Genomic DNA, 16,466 nt, shown 5'->3' with positions numbered 1-16,466 from the left:
CTACATAGGATTAAAGATGGATTGACACATGTTGCAAAAGCAGTTTCATTAAGGAAAAAAGGAAGCATTCTCTATAAACTATAATACAAACGAAAAATCAACATAGACCCTAAATTTCTGATGCTGACCTTATCAAGCCAGGGTTTGTTTCCTGCTTCAGCACATTCAAAAAAACAGCCCTCAGTTTATGCTTGATCAGCTGCACTTATTACCAGATGTTACAATCTATGACAACATTTTTGTCCCCTCCCTGAAATTTCTAGGAAATTAATTTCATATGAGCATGAAAAGAGAATGAGTTTGACAACACTTGCCAGAAAAATATTCCTACATTTTGAGTATATAAACACCACACACAAACCTGGTGACTGATCTAGCAAAGGCAGCTGTTGTTTAAATATCAATTCCCCTTCCCTTCTCACCTTATCAGAAGCCCCAGATAGAGCACAGGACCCCAGCAGCAAGGCAGGACTCAGTGGTACTTACGCCACGTGCTCCCAGCGGGGCCAAGACTCAGCCTTTCCAAGCAGGAGCTCTCCTTCCACAGCAGCAGCTCCTCCTCGTCCGTGACTCGGCGATGGGGTCCCATTCCCCCACCGTGCACTCAGCTGGGGCTCCCTCGCACCCCACTGCTGTCCCTGCTCTTTCTAATGACAAGTAGCTGGAGAGATTTGGTTTCCGTTTCCCTCCCTCTACCCTTCGGGCAATGGCCATCTCTCAGAGACGTCTATGAGCCCAGGGGGAAGGTGGTGGCAGCAGAGGTCTCACAGGACACGACAGGGCCTTGGGAAGGCAGGTATGGATACAAGGAGGTAGAAGACATGGAGGAACGGTAAGAAGACCAGTCTAGGAAGGCCAGAAGGACTGCTCTAAGAGGTGATTTGAAAGTGTATGATTTTGGCTGCATTTCAGAGCCTTGTACAAACCTTCACTCACTTTGATGACAAGTGCCGCCACAACTGGTAGGTTTAATCCAGGAATACTTCAAAGTCATGCTGAGAATACTTCTAGTAAATGCTGTGCTTAAAAACGTTGTCACTCTATTGCGCATCTACTGCATATCAATACTTAGACTTGAGGAATAAGTCAAGTATGCAGCTTTGTAAGTACTTAAGTCTCCAGGTAAGGGAATAGCTCTCCTCCTCCTCCCTGCAGAGTTAACACTTGTCTAAGCCACTGGAGGAACAGTGCTGCCCTCACCCTGTGAATGTAAATTATAGCAATAAAAATACCAATTAAAAAAAGAAAGGTACTTTGTTCAAGACAATCGAACATGCCCTGTACGAGACAATCTGTCTTCTAAGGGGCTGACTTGAGATCTTCATTTTTTTAACAAAAAAGGTTGGCACAAATAAAATACGTGGGCTATTATTAAGCATATAAGTCACTTCACATAAATGACCACTGAGTAATTCACCTCTGCTTTATAAAAAAGAAATGAAATGTTTTTAAAGCAGTCCTTGAAAGAAAACAAATCCTCCAATTCAGAAGAGGATAATACTGCCTCCAGAGAAGCCAATATAGAGACTGTTCCTCTTTTTATTTATTATAATTCTTCCCCCATTTTAAAAACTATGAATCCAGAAAGATCACCATGTTCAGCTCTTCAATTACTTCAGACATTTCACTTTGCAGTGTCTGTGTAAATAAACAGACCTTTCCTTCTTTCTCACTGAAGTTTGTGTTGCCCCTTTTAGTGACTATTAGCAACATTAAGAGCAAAGTCAAAAGGATGCAAGAACTATACACAGCTGCACATCCAAAGCCCTTGTGCCTCCAACTTCTCACCTAAATCATACTACTTTTTTGTGTCTAGGATACACACCAAAGGCAAGCATACATTCACACACCCACACTTTACCTACAATACTGAGAACTGGCTTTGTAAGTGCTGAAATCCCTTCCTAAAGGATGGGCTAGTCAAGGCTGCTCTGGCACCAATGTAGGAGCATCAGTATCTTAATTGTATCTTACTAAGATCAGGCATCACAAATACCCCAGTGGCATCTTGCCTGTGCCCTTCATCATTGCTCCTCTGCTTCTTCCCCTCCCACCAGATCCTTTCCCAGCATTTCCCATTCCTGGCACCTTCTGCTGGAGGGAGAACGTGGTGCTCCGCCAGCCCCTCACCCTCTCCAGTGCTGGAGCACAAAGGCTGTGCCCCGGCTCAGAGAAACCGGTGGGCATCTGCTGGGGGAGCAAGGGACAGGACTGCGCTGGGCAGAGGGACTCTCATCCCAGAGGGAAAAGATCTGAGTCGCCCACAATGCTATGCTAAAGCACGGCTCCAGCACCCCAAAACCCACCAAGCCCAGGCAAAGAGACTCAATGGCGCTGGAATGCTTCTTTCCAATAGCAGCAAGTTGCAGTAAATGAACATGGCACAGTCTATTATACAAGAGTTACATTAAAATACACCTGCAAGCATTTAAGGCTGCATTGGGCTTTATCCCAACTATCCTAATTCAGAAAGTACTGGGAAACAAGCAAGTTTGAGCACTTCCAGTTGTCTTCACAGGTCCTGTCACCGCACTGGCTATTCACCGCCAAGTGCTTTAGTTGCCACCTCTTACAAAAGCAATGCCCACTTCAGTTTAGTCTACTACAGATCCACAATTGCCTCTCATGGCATTTTTTTTTAAAAAAAAAAAAACAACAAAACAACAAAAAACCCCAACACCACCACATCAGTCACAAATACAGTTTATTGACACAGTTACTGCAGTGGCACAGATTGCCATTAGTATTTTGCATGACACAGACCTGAAAGAAAAGTCCGTTACTACTGTACTAGCGAGGGCAGAAAGCTCAGGCACCATCCCACGTGCTGACATGCACCATGTTGTGATTTCCCTCTGGCTAAGGTCCTACTCTGCTCTGCTACGTAAACCACAATGCATTTCTCCAAAACCTCCTCTAACACTGGAAACTGGGGAGATGAAGAGAAGGTGGGGACAGGGGGGAGTCAGCTATATGACAGCCAGGAGTTAATTCAGCCCAGAAGGCTCACTTTGAACAGATGTACCTGAAGCTTGCGTTTCTCTGGGAATTGAATCTGCAGCCTCTCAACCTAGAAGCAGGGATTTAGTGATAGGGATCAGAGCTTACAGCTCTGAGGCATTTACACCTCACCTGTGTCCCAGGGTGGGAAGCCTCTGCCTACCACAAGCCACCCTGTAACCAGAACCACCAGCTCATAGAGTAACACACCGGTGAAAACCAGTCCCCCTCGCTCTAGGTAATTCAAGCAGTTCATCTCAAGTGAACATCTGGAGTTGGTCCACACGCTGAACACATCAAAAAGATTTTCACTGCTACTTAAATGAAAACATGTAATAAATCAGATCGGATCCTTTAGAAAGTAGCATGCCATCCTAATATTACTAGCATTTGCATGCACATTAAACACCATACTATTAGTCAAAGTCTTAATGGTAACATTCATGCATGAACTTACACAAGAGATGAGACTGAACTGTGTGCCTCAACTACAGCTCAGTAACCAGGACTATGAGGTACAGTTATTTTTTCTGATGTTCAGAAAGGGGTAAGGTGTATTTATTGGACTGTACATTTGTATATCCAGCTACTTTGAAATCACTTCACTCTGTAAGGTCCAACTACACTCAAAATTACAAGCAGTAGCACCTTACCTACGAAAGATATATAAAGGCTTCACCTCAGTGCAGGTCACAAGAAAAATGAATCCTTCTCACACAGTGTAAAAATTGTCTTTCCAAACCTATTTGTGCTCTAAAGTGTTCAGATATAGTTTATTAAGTATATTATTAAGCTGTCTAGACAAATTATAGATTCATTTTTCTTGAAATCAGGTAAACTCAAATATGACTTGGATTTTCACAGTTATCCAGCAGTTTTGGCTTTTTAATTTGCTATGATGAGTTTTGCACACACAACAAGACCAGACTTTGAAACCTTCACCTTGAAAAGGCTGGATCTTCTGTGTCCCCACAGCTGCATGTAACAGGAACACATACAACCCCATTTGCAATGGTGTCAGAATATCTTTGAACGAATACAGAGATCACACACCATAACATATGTGCTAAAAAGCGCTGCTAGACAGAGGCAGGCAAAGCATTATCCACTTCACAATTGTTGCAAAGCTTACAGCAGAAAAGTCAAACACTGACTGGGTTATTATCCAATCTGCAAGTAAACACAAATAATTAATTTAGTAGCATGGCATCACATCTTGCAGGGTGAATTTCAACACATAGCTATTACAGCAGAACTACTTAAAGGAATAGAGCAATTCCCTGTCATTTCTGATACATTGCTTTCAGTCTACAACCATGAAAAGACCAAAAAGGAAGTCCTGAACATGGAAACAAGATTCCCAGATCTTTAATGACTAAAATAAAAAACAAACTATGAAGCCAACAAACATTTTTGTAGAGTGAACAATTACTTTAAATACCTGCTCATATCCAACTACAAATGGACAGCATTAAAGCACTATTACCAGCGTGAGAGGGATTACAAAGTTAATGCAAACAATCTACGTTTAACCTCTTAAGTACTCTCTGTGATATTAGCAAAGAAGAATTATAACGGGAAGAATCATAAAAGGATTTTAAAGATTGGCAGCCACTCAATGAAACGGCCAAGGAAAGTTCCCTGTAGGCAGAAAACGATGCTGGTCTATTCACTTGTGATGTGATGAACTGGGAGTTAAGCAGCGCCGTTCTGAAGGTAAGATCTTTAAGGAGTAACTGGTAGTTTATCAAGGACATCAGCTCAGCTGGACAGGCACAGAGAAGAAACCAGCTAACGGCTTTTTCTATTGCATAAATCTGGTGCATCCGTATCTTAAATATCACCTGTATCTCAGGCTCCTCCCCCTCCTCCACTCCCATCCCACCCTGGTATTGAGAAACACTGAAGAAAGCTTGCGGGACCGACTGTGTCTACGCACAGGGTGGGAAACCCTCTCCCCAAAGCCCACATTAGGTTCTTACAGCAACAAATCTCCTTTCTTGGAGATTTTCAAAACCCAACTGGACCCTGAAAAACCTGACATACCTCTGAGGTTAGTCTTGCTCTGAGCAGGAGGTAACAAATTTGTCTATGACTGTCATCTCTACAAATATTCTCATAGCCACTTATATTAACCAAACTCTGGGATTCCCTCTCAAAAACATTATAGCTGCTTGGAGACAAGACACGTGGCTATATGGGTCTGTGTCTTCTCAGCACAGATACTCGTTTTCTTGCAAGTGTTCCCAAAGAAATTCTGAACAAAGTATCAGAATGCAAATAATCCGCTGCTAATAAACATGCTTTGGGTCCTGTTTTTGTTTTTAAGATGTCCTTTGGTAAACCACCTATTTACATTTCAAAAGGGAGAAAAACTGAAATGGAAATTGCACACGCACAAAACCAATGACAGTATCTAACAAGTCATTTTGTTAATTTGAGGATTAATTGCTCATTACTGCAAAATAAGGCTTTTGCACTGTTTCATGAAGAGTAGATAAGAAACCCTAGCCCATTACTAAGTATGTTCTTGGCAAATGTGAGCTTCTCCTGGCACAGTGAGTCTCCATAAAATCATGTTTCCATTAAACGCATATCCTGGCATCCCAAAAGTACTGGTAGAAACAGAACAACATGTTCTTTTAAGTCATTTAGCAGGGACCTTCACATGCTTGCATTCACCCTATTCTGTCCGTGCTTGCTTTGTTCACAGTGCTGCTTTGAACAGCACCTACCCCCACACCGCCTCTGCTCAGCACCCACACCGCCAAGCACCCAACTTCAACATTTTGCGAAGAACATGTATGTTCCTCTTCCTTCCTCTAAGTTTTGTTCACTTAACTATTAGACTAAAAATGTATTCCCCAGACACTGAAAACCCACAAACCGCTGGCAGTTTATATTGTTCACGCACCCTCTGTTAGCAGCAAAGATCACCGTGAGCTCCCCGCTGGCTGACCTGCTGGCGCTGGATTTTCACTCTTATTTAAAGCAAGCAGACCTTGAGCCCTCATGCACCATCACTAGCCAAGCTGGCTACGAGCACTTGTGCTGAAGGTGGCCACCTTGGAGCTACTCCACCAGTGAATGGTGAGCCTGCTCTGGGAACGGTATGTCATTCACATGGCCAAGCAGGTATTTTTGCAGCAATTGCCCTCAAGGCGCTTTCAAGGTCTTTTTCATCATCGTAACAGCAGGAGTCATTTTTAAGCCTTTCAAATTGTTTTAAATTAACTTCCCTGACAAAGTTTTTCAGAGCAATATAATCTGACTACATAAAGCTCTATGCAGAAGAGCAGGGGCACAAGGAAGACAAAGTACAGATTTCAGAGCGGAAGAGACACTATAGCTCAATGTAGATGGAGCTGTTTCAGTAGTATGTACATTCAAAGCCATTCCTGTGCAGTTATTAAAGTGCTACCCAAGCCTCCCAAGCAAGCAAAAAAGCCATTTTGTGTACAACAGGGCTTTTATACCTTGGCACAGTGCTCAACTGCAGAGTCAAACTTTTCAATGCCTGGTAAATTTTTACTTGAAAGTGTCAGGAGAGCTCATGCCAGAAGCCCATATGAAATGCCAGCTGAGTGGCAGGAGGTCAAAGCATGGTATCAAGAGATTTTATGGAAGTGTTTCAAGACAAACTTCTTAAAAGCATTGTGCTATCTAGGGAGGCACAGATTTATACTGCTAGGAAAGTCTAGTAACAAACTTTATGACCCCTTTCCAATCAAGGGTAATATCTTTAACACCCTACCTCGCGAAAAGCACAGCAGTAGGGTCTCCTGTAAGTGGTGAGAGCTGTTTCTACATCTATAATCCTTGGTTATTTTGCTGAAGTTAAGAATAAAGAAGTAGTGTTAAATGACAGAGGTTTTGTGCAGACTGTCCTCTACAAAAAAACAAAACCAAACAAAAAAACTCAAAAAACCCCAAAACACCTTCAGGTGCAAAAGGTGTTATTTCATGCACAAAACCCCAGAAGTCAGACCCAGAGACAACTGAAAAAAAGCACAACAGAGTTTAAAGACCAACAACCTGAACAATTACCCTTTCTCCATTAGTGCCTCAAACTATGGCTGCAGCAGAAGAAATTTAATTTGAACTGAGAGAAAGGCTCTATAATTTCTACCATTTTTACAGAAGCATCTAAGGTTAAGTTAGTATCAAAAATGACCCTGAACAGATTCCAAGCACGACAGCTTTCAACATACTGGATTTTGTCAGCTGTCACCACATCATAATAAAAAAAAAAAAAAAAAAAAAAAGAAAGAAAGAGATAGTAAAGCCCTATTGAAACCAGCTCTGTCCACTCAGGGTCCCCCCTTGCATCTACACAAATGCACTTTTAGATTCACCTACAAGAGGAAATTTGCAAATGCTTATACACTCTCCCATTAAAGCATTTCAATTGTCTGCATCTGCCATTTTAACAAATTCAAGTATAAGACTTTAAATTCAATTAGCACAAATCTCAGTGCTCCCAACATTAAATCTGCAAGTGACATTTAATGGCATTCAACACGCACAAAGCTAATACACTAATGGACCAGCAAGGAAAATTGTAGGACACTCCAAAATGTGGTGCTCTTTTTAAGTCAAGGAAATTACAGGTGTAGGCTGCACTGGGCAGGAAGAGATGACAGCTATTCAAAATCCTTCTTAAAGCAAGACTCCAAAATCTCTCCTTTCCAGATACACCACACAGCTATGGCTGCACATTGAGAGTGAAGAAGAAAAGCAGCTGCTCTATTCAGCAAGATCTCCTTCCAAAGTGCTGGGTTTTCAGGGCAATATACCTAATGTAAGGCTGTTTCAGTTGTTAAAACAGGAATTACAACCTCTTCTGCTGTTTTTACTTCTGTTTCCTCCCACCTCTTTTTCTGATGAACGCTTAGGCAATGCAGCCCCACTCACCACCCTCCCCCAGACCCACACCAACTGATGCTCGCAGGAGTGCTAGATTTTCCAAGCCCTGTCCCCATCGGCTAATAAGGATGCATCACCCCACACTGCACCCCAAGAAACCAGCCCAGCAAGCACACCTGAGGAGTGCTGATACCTGCCACCCCACTGCACACACACGCACCTCACCCAGCTTGGTAAGGAAGCTGCTTGCTTTCACACAGCTATGCTTCCTGCATTAAAAAAAACCCCAAAGCTACTGGACTTCAGGGATTCCTTTAAGTCTTTTTTCCAAGTGGCAATATGCTTTGCCTTAATGCTATTTAAATAAAACAAGCTACCTCCAAAGAGCCTCAAACTCAGGGAGACAGAAGGCAGACCATGTTGGGAAGTCTGAGAGAGAAAAAGGCTTTAGAGTCATGTTTAAGCAGAGGGAGATTTTTTTTTTTGCTTGTTTAAATGTAAGCAAATTAACACAAGCAAAACCTACAGTTAGTGAAGATGCTTTCACAATAAAGATTTATCTGTGTTTTCCTTTGAATACGGATGTGTAATTGGATACCAGAGCAGCACTGCACAAGCCACTGAAGGAAGCATCAACAGGACGTGTTCTGCTCCACACAAGTCGCGCTTCTCTGATTTGGATGAGTGAACTGTAAAGATCAGCAACAGCAATAACTACATTTTAAAAGCTGCATTTCTTTAAGAGACACATTATAGTCCCCTAAATTAGACTTTTTCTTCTCTTAACAGCTCTCAGCCAAGAGGTATCAGTATCAGAACAAAGCTTGGGAGGTACTTTCAAGGATTTCACACACACACACTATATTAACACATTGGATAAGACCAGAAACAATACAGACAAACATTTTAAAGATGTTTAAATATTCACTTACGTTAATGAACTATACACGGCATGGGGAAACCAGTTACACTTTGTAGCTTGTTAGGATGGATGTTCTTTTTATCAACAAAAAACAAGTTCAAGTGACCTACTCCAAACACTGCCTCTGCTAAGTAGATTTTCAAAAGCATAAAATATATTTGGGATGAAAACGTCACAGAGCCACTAGGTTTCATGTTTTCTTCAGTCTTCTGCATTACCCCCATCTTTTTTTTTCTTTAAAGGGGGGGGGGGGGGAGGGGGGAAGAGGGCACTTAATTATTAACTTGACTGATACCACAGACTTTGGGAATTGAAGCTGTATTAAAAGCCGGAGTTTCCAATCCACAGCCCTGCAGAATATCAGCCTTCAGAGGGCTGCCTGCCCCTATGCGTGTGCTAGTGTCCTGGGTGCAAAAAGCCTTTGATTACACCAAAATCCTCCAGAAAACACTTGACAGTACACGGCAGCTCAGTTCATGACCCTCAGATTCTAAAAAACTGCCTCTCAAAACTCAGGTTTTTGAGCTCATTTTAAGCTTGCCTCTACTTCAGAGTATTTTTTCCACATACAGTTGTTTTTGATGTGTTGCACTTGAATTACGACTGAAATAGCATTCAGGTGCTCTGCTCTATTTCAGCAAAGAACAGTTTGGACCTACCTCCCTGTGAAACCTTAAAAATCCTTCCTCTACAACACGTGTCTCTGAACCACACCGTGAGAGAAGAATCTCATGTCACATTCAATAAAGCCAGCGTTCATGGCCATGTGCAAGTCTCCTAGTTTGTTTTTTGATGGTGCTATACAGATTATTTTTCTTTTTTTTTACTACAAACAGGCCCTTCCTGTCATGCTGGAGAACAAGGGTCTGGATTATTTTTGTCTGAGCATTTTTTTACAGGATGTCCTGTTGCCCCAATTAAAAAGCCTTAAATTTGGCAACCGTTCCTTACGGCAAGACTGAAATTGCTGTTAAATCTGAGTAACTCCCAGGCTACTCATATTTAGCACACCAATTAACCACCATTGAACGACGCAGAGCAGCAGCAACCAGACGATGGGAAGAATTTTTAAGTTGCCATCACCCATAGCACATGTGGTTGTTCTTCCTCCACACGTTCAGTTCAAGAAAACTCAATAATTATTTAATTAAAACCAGCACCTATTCAAGCTTGACGAGTGTTGAGAGAAGCAATGATACACAGGGAGAACAGGTACACAGAAGGTGCTATTAACAAGACACTGCTTTTTAAGATTACCGTTAACTCTGAGTAGCCAAATAGTATTTATGAATACCTTCGACTCCTGAAAATTATCCCTGTACTTCAACTTATTACACTTAGTGTTGCAGGTTTTCATTAAAAGCTAATTAAACACGGAGACATGCTGTCTCTAGGTTGATACGTGAAAAACGGAAGAAGCGTGATAAATGATTTAGGAATCACAGTTTGTTATCCAGATCACACACAAAGTTTAAAGGCATCTGAGCTAAATTTAATTCTGTTCCCCATGCACAAACCTGAAAAATAAAGGCAATCTTTCTGGATTTAAAGGGCTCTATTACCTTTACTGTAAAAGTAGCCTTTAGCTTTTGTCTGTCACCAACCAGGGCTGATTGAGTTCTCTTTCCAAACTCTAAACAACTTCACAAAGCTGAAGTAATTCCAATGCCCACCAGAATACTACACGAAACAGAAGTGCACTTTACTCCAATGCAACATCCCCTTCCCGAACAAATAAACACAGCCAAGCCCAGCCCCACGAAGATCAACAGCAGAGCTTACACCGACTTGAATTGTCAGGCGTCACATCTTTATTTTGCACTGCAACAGACATGTAAATGGGCATGAAAGCCAGCAGAAATCATTCTCATCCATGCAGACCTGAAGTGGCAGAACGGAGTCTGAAGGAATTGCTACAAAACCTGTTGTCACAAAGCGATGCACTGATGCTGCCACCAGCCAAAGTGACACGAGGACGTACATCGACATCCCATCTCCAGCTCTGCTAAGAGAGGCTGCCTGCATCAGCAAGCTTCATCAGCACCATGTCAATATGGCAGAGCTCCCATCTTTTACAAATAATACTCTCTTCGTCTCTCTCTCTCTCCATCCTTGCCTCGTGTATTTATGCTGCCTGAAGGCACCGAGGACTTCTTTAATGAGGTTTTCACACAAGACAGAATAAATTAGAAACCTTGATCAAAACAGGGCCTCCAGCAGGAACACAGTAAAAAGACAGCCACACGCGTTATACACCCAAAAAAATCCAAATAATTCAGCCTGTCAATCCTCAAGCAATTTCACAAGCAAACAGGGAGCACACCCGCCTGCCCGGGTGCTGATGATGGTGAGGCCTCACCCCTGATCACGCCTTCCAGCCTATTCCTCCCCGAGGCCCTTGGACCGCTGTCACCCAGCAAACCTCAGACTCGGGGAGGCGGCACAGCCCTAACACCACCGCTATGGCCCTCGAAGTCATCGGGATGGGACGGATCTCCTCCCCACTGGCAGCAGACGCCTCCGGCTTCTTTTGGAGGGGGAAACTGCCCACCTTTGCACACCTGCGAGCTGCGGGGACCAGGCAACCCCTGGGCTGAGGGGGGGGCCCAGGCCTGGCCTGAGGCAGGCCCTAAGCCCCCACCCGGGCTGAGGGGACTGCAGCCCCCAGGCTGAGGGGACCGGGCTCACCCGCACGGTCCCACCTGAGCGGAGGGAACCACATGCCCACCACACCCTCTGGGGCAGGGGGGACTGGATCCCTCCCGCAGCCACCCCGGGGAGGAGGGGAACAGACCCGACCAGGCACCGGGGCCGAGGGGACCTGAGCCCCTGCTGCGTCCCGGGGCTGAGGGGGCTGCAGCCGCCCGAGCTGAGGGGACCTGAGCTCCCCCGGGGCTGAGGGGCCCAGACACCAACACGCTGAGGGGACCAGAGCTCCTTTAGGCCCCCCGGGCTGAGAGGACCGGAGCCACCCACAGCCGCCAGGGCTGAGGGGGCCTGGACACCCCCCGTGGATTCCCCGGGGCTGCGGGGACCGCCGCCGGGCCGAGGAGCTGGGAACCCCGAGAGGCGATCCGGCCCCGCCGCTACACGGCCCCGCCTCGAGCGGCGGCGGCCCCATCCCCGCTGTCACCCGCCACCCCGTCCTGCCGCCGCCGCCACCCCCGGGCCTGCGCCCGGCCCCACCGCCCGGCCCCGCGCTGAGGCGACGGCGGCGAGGCTCGCTGCTCACCGTGCGTCGCGGAGCCCCGCGGCGGGTCGGGTCGGGTCGGGTCGGCGCGGCCGCCGGGCGGATCCCCTGGGCGGCGGCGGCCCCGTGTCCCGTGCGGCGGCGGCGGCGGCGGCGGGCGGGGCGGGCGACACCGCGCCTCACGTGACCGCCGTGTCATGCCGTGGCCGCCATCTTGTGCGCGGCGGCCCGGAGCCGAGGCCCGGGGCTGCGGTGCTGTGAGGGAGCGCAGCGCGTTAAAGCCTCGGGCACCGGGGAGGCCGCTCCTCGCTCTGAAAACCACTGGTTTCCTTTAAAGCAAGCCACCTTGAAGCTTTCTGTGGGCATGTAGCAAAAAAAAAAAATCTTAAAATCCAGCATCAGCATAACTTACTCCGAGCAGAAGAGGTGTAGCAGGGTGTGAGAAGTTCTTATACTAAATCAGAGCTGGGCCAGGCGCGGCCTTGACCTTCAGGAGGTGAGGCTGCACTCTGGGCCTGCATGGGGAACTGTTGAAGGTTAAACTTTTGGAACAATGTAGCAATGTTATGCTTAGGTGAAGAAAGATGTTCCAGCAAAATTACAATTGTATGTAAATTACTAACTGTTCATCACAGAGAGGATGGACTTGGAAAATTGCTAACTCTTCAAGTTTTGTGTATAAATGCGGTGTGAAGAGTCCGTTGGTGTGCTTGGTTTGTGGGAAACCACCAAGCACCTAGGCTTATACAACCCTAAAATAAATCACAGAATCACAGAATTGTCTAGGTTGGAAAAGACCTTGAAGATCATCCAGTCCAACCATCAACCCAACATTAACAGTTCCCATCTATACCAGATCCCTCAGCGCTATGTCGACCCTACTCTTAAACACCTCCAGGGATGGGGACTCCACCACCTCCCTGGGCAGCCCATTCCAACACCTAACTACCTGTTCTGTAAAAAAAATTGAGAGCTGTGAAAATTACTAAATGAACTTACTTTTCTATCTGAATGTTGTACCTAGGACTGTAGTTAAAACGTCTGTCAGGTTAGAGGTCTTATTAAAAGCCTGTAAAAGCCACCTGATTACAGGAAAAGGAACTACAGTAGTAAAGACACACAGTAACGCTGCTGAATACTTAACAGCTATATGCACACTATGGATTTACTGCTACTGCTGATAGCAATATAAATCATTATTGCATCAGATATTTAACAAAAGGAAAGGGAATCAACATCTAATAAAACCGCTGGAACGATAAACCAATGTCAAGACAAGAACATGACTGTGTGACAAGGAGCTGCACCAGACCTGCGCCTTCCTCCTGGGAGCCCTTCCCGCCTGGAGGGGACAAACTCCACGTCCGGCAGCACACAGGTGGCTGGGGGTGCAGCACACCTACACACCATACCTTAGGACATTTTCTACCCCAAGGAATTGGTGGTGTGACTGTCACAAAAATGTCTAGATCAAAAGTTTTCCTCTCTAAATTCCCCCTTCCATTTTTTCCCCATTGCTGAAGGAAAAGAAAGGGAGTTGGGAGTTGGACATAAGCAATGTCTCTCCTGATTATTGACCTATTGCACACCAGGTGATGAATCTGCCTTTCGGACAACAGAAACGTTCCCTTTCTGCAGGGAAAATGCAATCCAGGGCTGGGGCAAGTGTGTCCTGTCCTGAGAGCTTCAAGGCCAGAGGGTGGGGTGTTGGAGAAAACTCTGACATCTGCTTTTATTTCACTCTGCAGGGGCTGTTCCTGGCCATTGGGTTTCCATTCACCTTCTTTGTTGTAACATCAAGAGCTCTGGAGATGTGAGAAGTCAGCTGTTATTAATAAAATCTTAGTTAAAATAAAGTCAGAAGACAATTTAGCTTGGGAGCAACGTCTGGACATCATCTTCTCCAGGTAGAAAGAGGCTAAAATTTAGTTTCACGAACACTAATGCCTCACATCCTATTTCAAACCTCGCACTTCACAAATTATGCCTCGTTAATACCAAACAGTTGGAGTTTTTTCTATCCAAAAAGGTCAGAAGCATCTTGCAGCTCCCACAGAGGTAGTGGGGATACCCGTGTGCACTGTGCCTGGTTTCTTCCAGGTTTGTTCCCCAGCGTGGGAAGATCTGCAAGGTCTGATTAAAACTTGGCAGTATTTCAAGCATTTGTTATCTCTCCAAGGTGGTTGCTAGCCAGCAGATCGTGGAGGTAGCAGAGCCACACCACACCCAGCTACCTCTCTCCCAGGCAGGAGGAGGATGAAACACAATCATGGGAGGGACTGAATGTGCCGGTATGTTACAGTAACATTAACCAAGAGACAGTTTTTGCTGTTCCTGGCAGGTAAATATATAGAAATCTAAAAAACTCCTCACTTAGCCTAATCAATGAGTGTTTGCAGACATTACCCAAGCAAAATCATAACTGAGCTTGGATAAACAGTAGTTTATGCACTGGCACAGATGAAACACAACGGTGTCCTGGTCCTCTGTAAAGAACTACCAAATACTGCAGCTTCTTAAAATGTAGTTTCGCCATTAAGCGGGAAACTTCTTTCTGTAACAAAACTCAAATTTAGAGCCAGTGTGAAAGTTACATTTTGAGATGCGCCATGACCTGCAGCTCTTAACGCTTTTTCATCAGTGCTGATGAAGAGGGAGCAAGTTTTGTTTGACCTCAGGACCTGGGCAATAGCTTTCATCCTGTGCAAATCGCTTAGTAGTTAGGAGGGGAAATGCAGATGGAAAAGGATCACTTAGGAGAAGGGTGCTGGGAAAATCCAGCACGAGATTTCACTTGACTTTTCTCCCAGGCATATAATTTGCAATCCACTTTTTACCTGGTTGTCTGTGTGCAGCACTTACGGGCTAAATATAAATGCATCTTTTTCATCTGAATAGGAAATCAGAGTCTGAGCATTGTGTTGGCCGCTATTTTACCACTCTTTGCTTGACATCTTCTAGAAGTCATCATGGAAATGAGTGAAAAATGCAGGTGCTGTGTTGGGTCACCCAACTTTTTGGCAGTGCTGAGCCAATCATGCAGGCAGAGGTTTTCTCCAGGACCAGAGTCCTCCAGAGCTGAGCCAGAACTCCTTGGTCTTCTCCCATAGAGCAAGAAGGCACCTTGTAAATCCTCTGAGCTAACAAAATACTGCCTTAAACAAGGAGTTTTCAGAAGGGCCAAACCCCACATGTGTCAGCTTGCCAATGACTCAGCTTGCAGCTTGCAAATGACTCTCCCCTCCTGCCCCCTTCCAGGTGGGTCCTTTCCTCCCTCTTGCTCTTGTTGCCACAACTTTGGTTTTAATTCAGTTGCTTCATCTTTCTTTGGGTTTCTCACTGAAGACAACCCAGGCGTCAGTGGTTTCAATTCTCTCATCCCTGAGGAGGGATTTATTTGTGAGTGGTTTTAATACTGGTTGCTTGGTTCTCTTTTTTCCCCAAATTGGCCAGGCTTAAAATCTGATTCTCACCAAAGCTTTGCAGGGCTGGCTTGCCTGAGTGTGGTTGCACCAGGAAGGCACAAGGAATAGGGGTCTGGGCTATCTCACCTCTCCCTGCCTCATTTCTCCTTGGAAAACAGGAAAGCTGATGGCGAAGGCAGAGGGGGCCTGCTGGAAGCAATGCCAGGCTTCCCCACTGGTGCAGGTGCCAAGCACCCACCCAGCCACGCCAGGGCCAAAATGGCTTGTTAGGAGTGTCGGTGTGTCCTTCTTGGGGCAGTGGAGCCTGTGGGGGTCCTGACAGTCCCCGTCACATTATATCTTTCTATTTGCTCCCTTTGCGTGATGCTATCAAGACAGGGATGTTCCTAACAGGGGTTCCTGCTTTTTTGGCAGAGTGCTGTTTTCTCCCCATCATTTCTTGTGACTCCGTTTTACTAATGCTATAATAGGATTAATGTCGCTGACACTGCCCCCAGGATAATCGTATAATAAATTCCCCCTTTCTGGGGTTGTTCCCCTAGTATGGGCGTTTTCCGGCAAATAATATGAACCTGAAGGCTGTGCAAATTGATTCCTGGGAAGCCTGATCTCCCTGTTGGGAATGACAAAGGGCCATCCAAGAGGCTTAGAAATAGCTGTCCCGGACTGCTGCCTGGGCTTAATCCTGCTGAGCCACTTCTGTTCCTGAAAACAACCTTTCTTGCCAGACTACAACCAGTGCCCAAGCACCGAGGGCGGGGAGAAGGCTGAGACAGTGTGGCAGCACTGGGTAACATCATGCTGGGGGGCTCCCTGTGGGACAGAGGTGCCCTTGTGGGGGTGGGAGGGGTTTCTCCTGCTGGCACTTTGATTAAACTGATCGTTCAAAATCAACGTACACATGAATGAATCAACAGTAAAATGCTAATAGATCCCAATCATTAATAATCATTAGGCATTGATCAATAATTAATAAATTAATTATAACGAATTTGAAGAGATATTTTTATTTAGATTACATTTACTATTAGCACACAATGATTTATTAATGAACTAATATTAA

At 45.3% G+C, this 16,466-nt stretch overlaps 1 protein-coding gene across 7 annotated transcripts in view; it reads right to left on the bottom strand.

The window, feature by feature from the left end:
- The window catches only part of SGMS1 (sphingomyelin synthase 1), a 101,087-nt gene extending 88,960 nt beyond the window's left edge, over positions 1-12,127 (bottom strand). For 2 of the 7 annotated variants that reach the window (XM_074874138.1, XM_074874142.1), the window contains exon 1: positions 12,021-12,127. The gene's annotated coding sequence lies outside the window, so the exon portion shown is untranslated. Of the gene's footprint in view, positions 1-422; positions 575-12,020 lie in introns of those variants that run through there. The other 5 variants (XM_074874133.1, XM_074874147.1, XM_074874139.1 and 2 more) reach the window with 4 other exon arrangements.
- Positions 12,128-16,466: the final 4,339 nt, after the last annotated feature.

This window comes from Strix uralensis, chromosome 7, assembly GCF_047716275.1.
Source record: "Strix uralensis isolate ZFMK-TIS-50842 chromosome 7, bStrUra1, whole genome shotgun sequence".
NCBI lineage: Eukaryota > Metazoa > Chordata > Aves > Strigiformes > Strigidae > Strix > Strix uralensis.
Note: the sequence above shows the minus strand (reverse complement) of the source record. Positions and strands in the feature narration are given on the sequence as shown.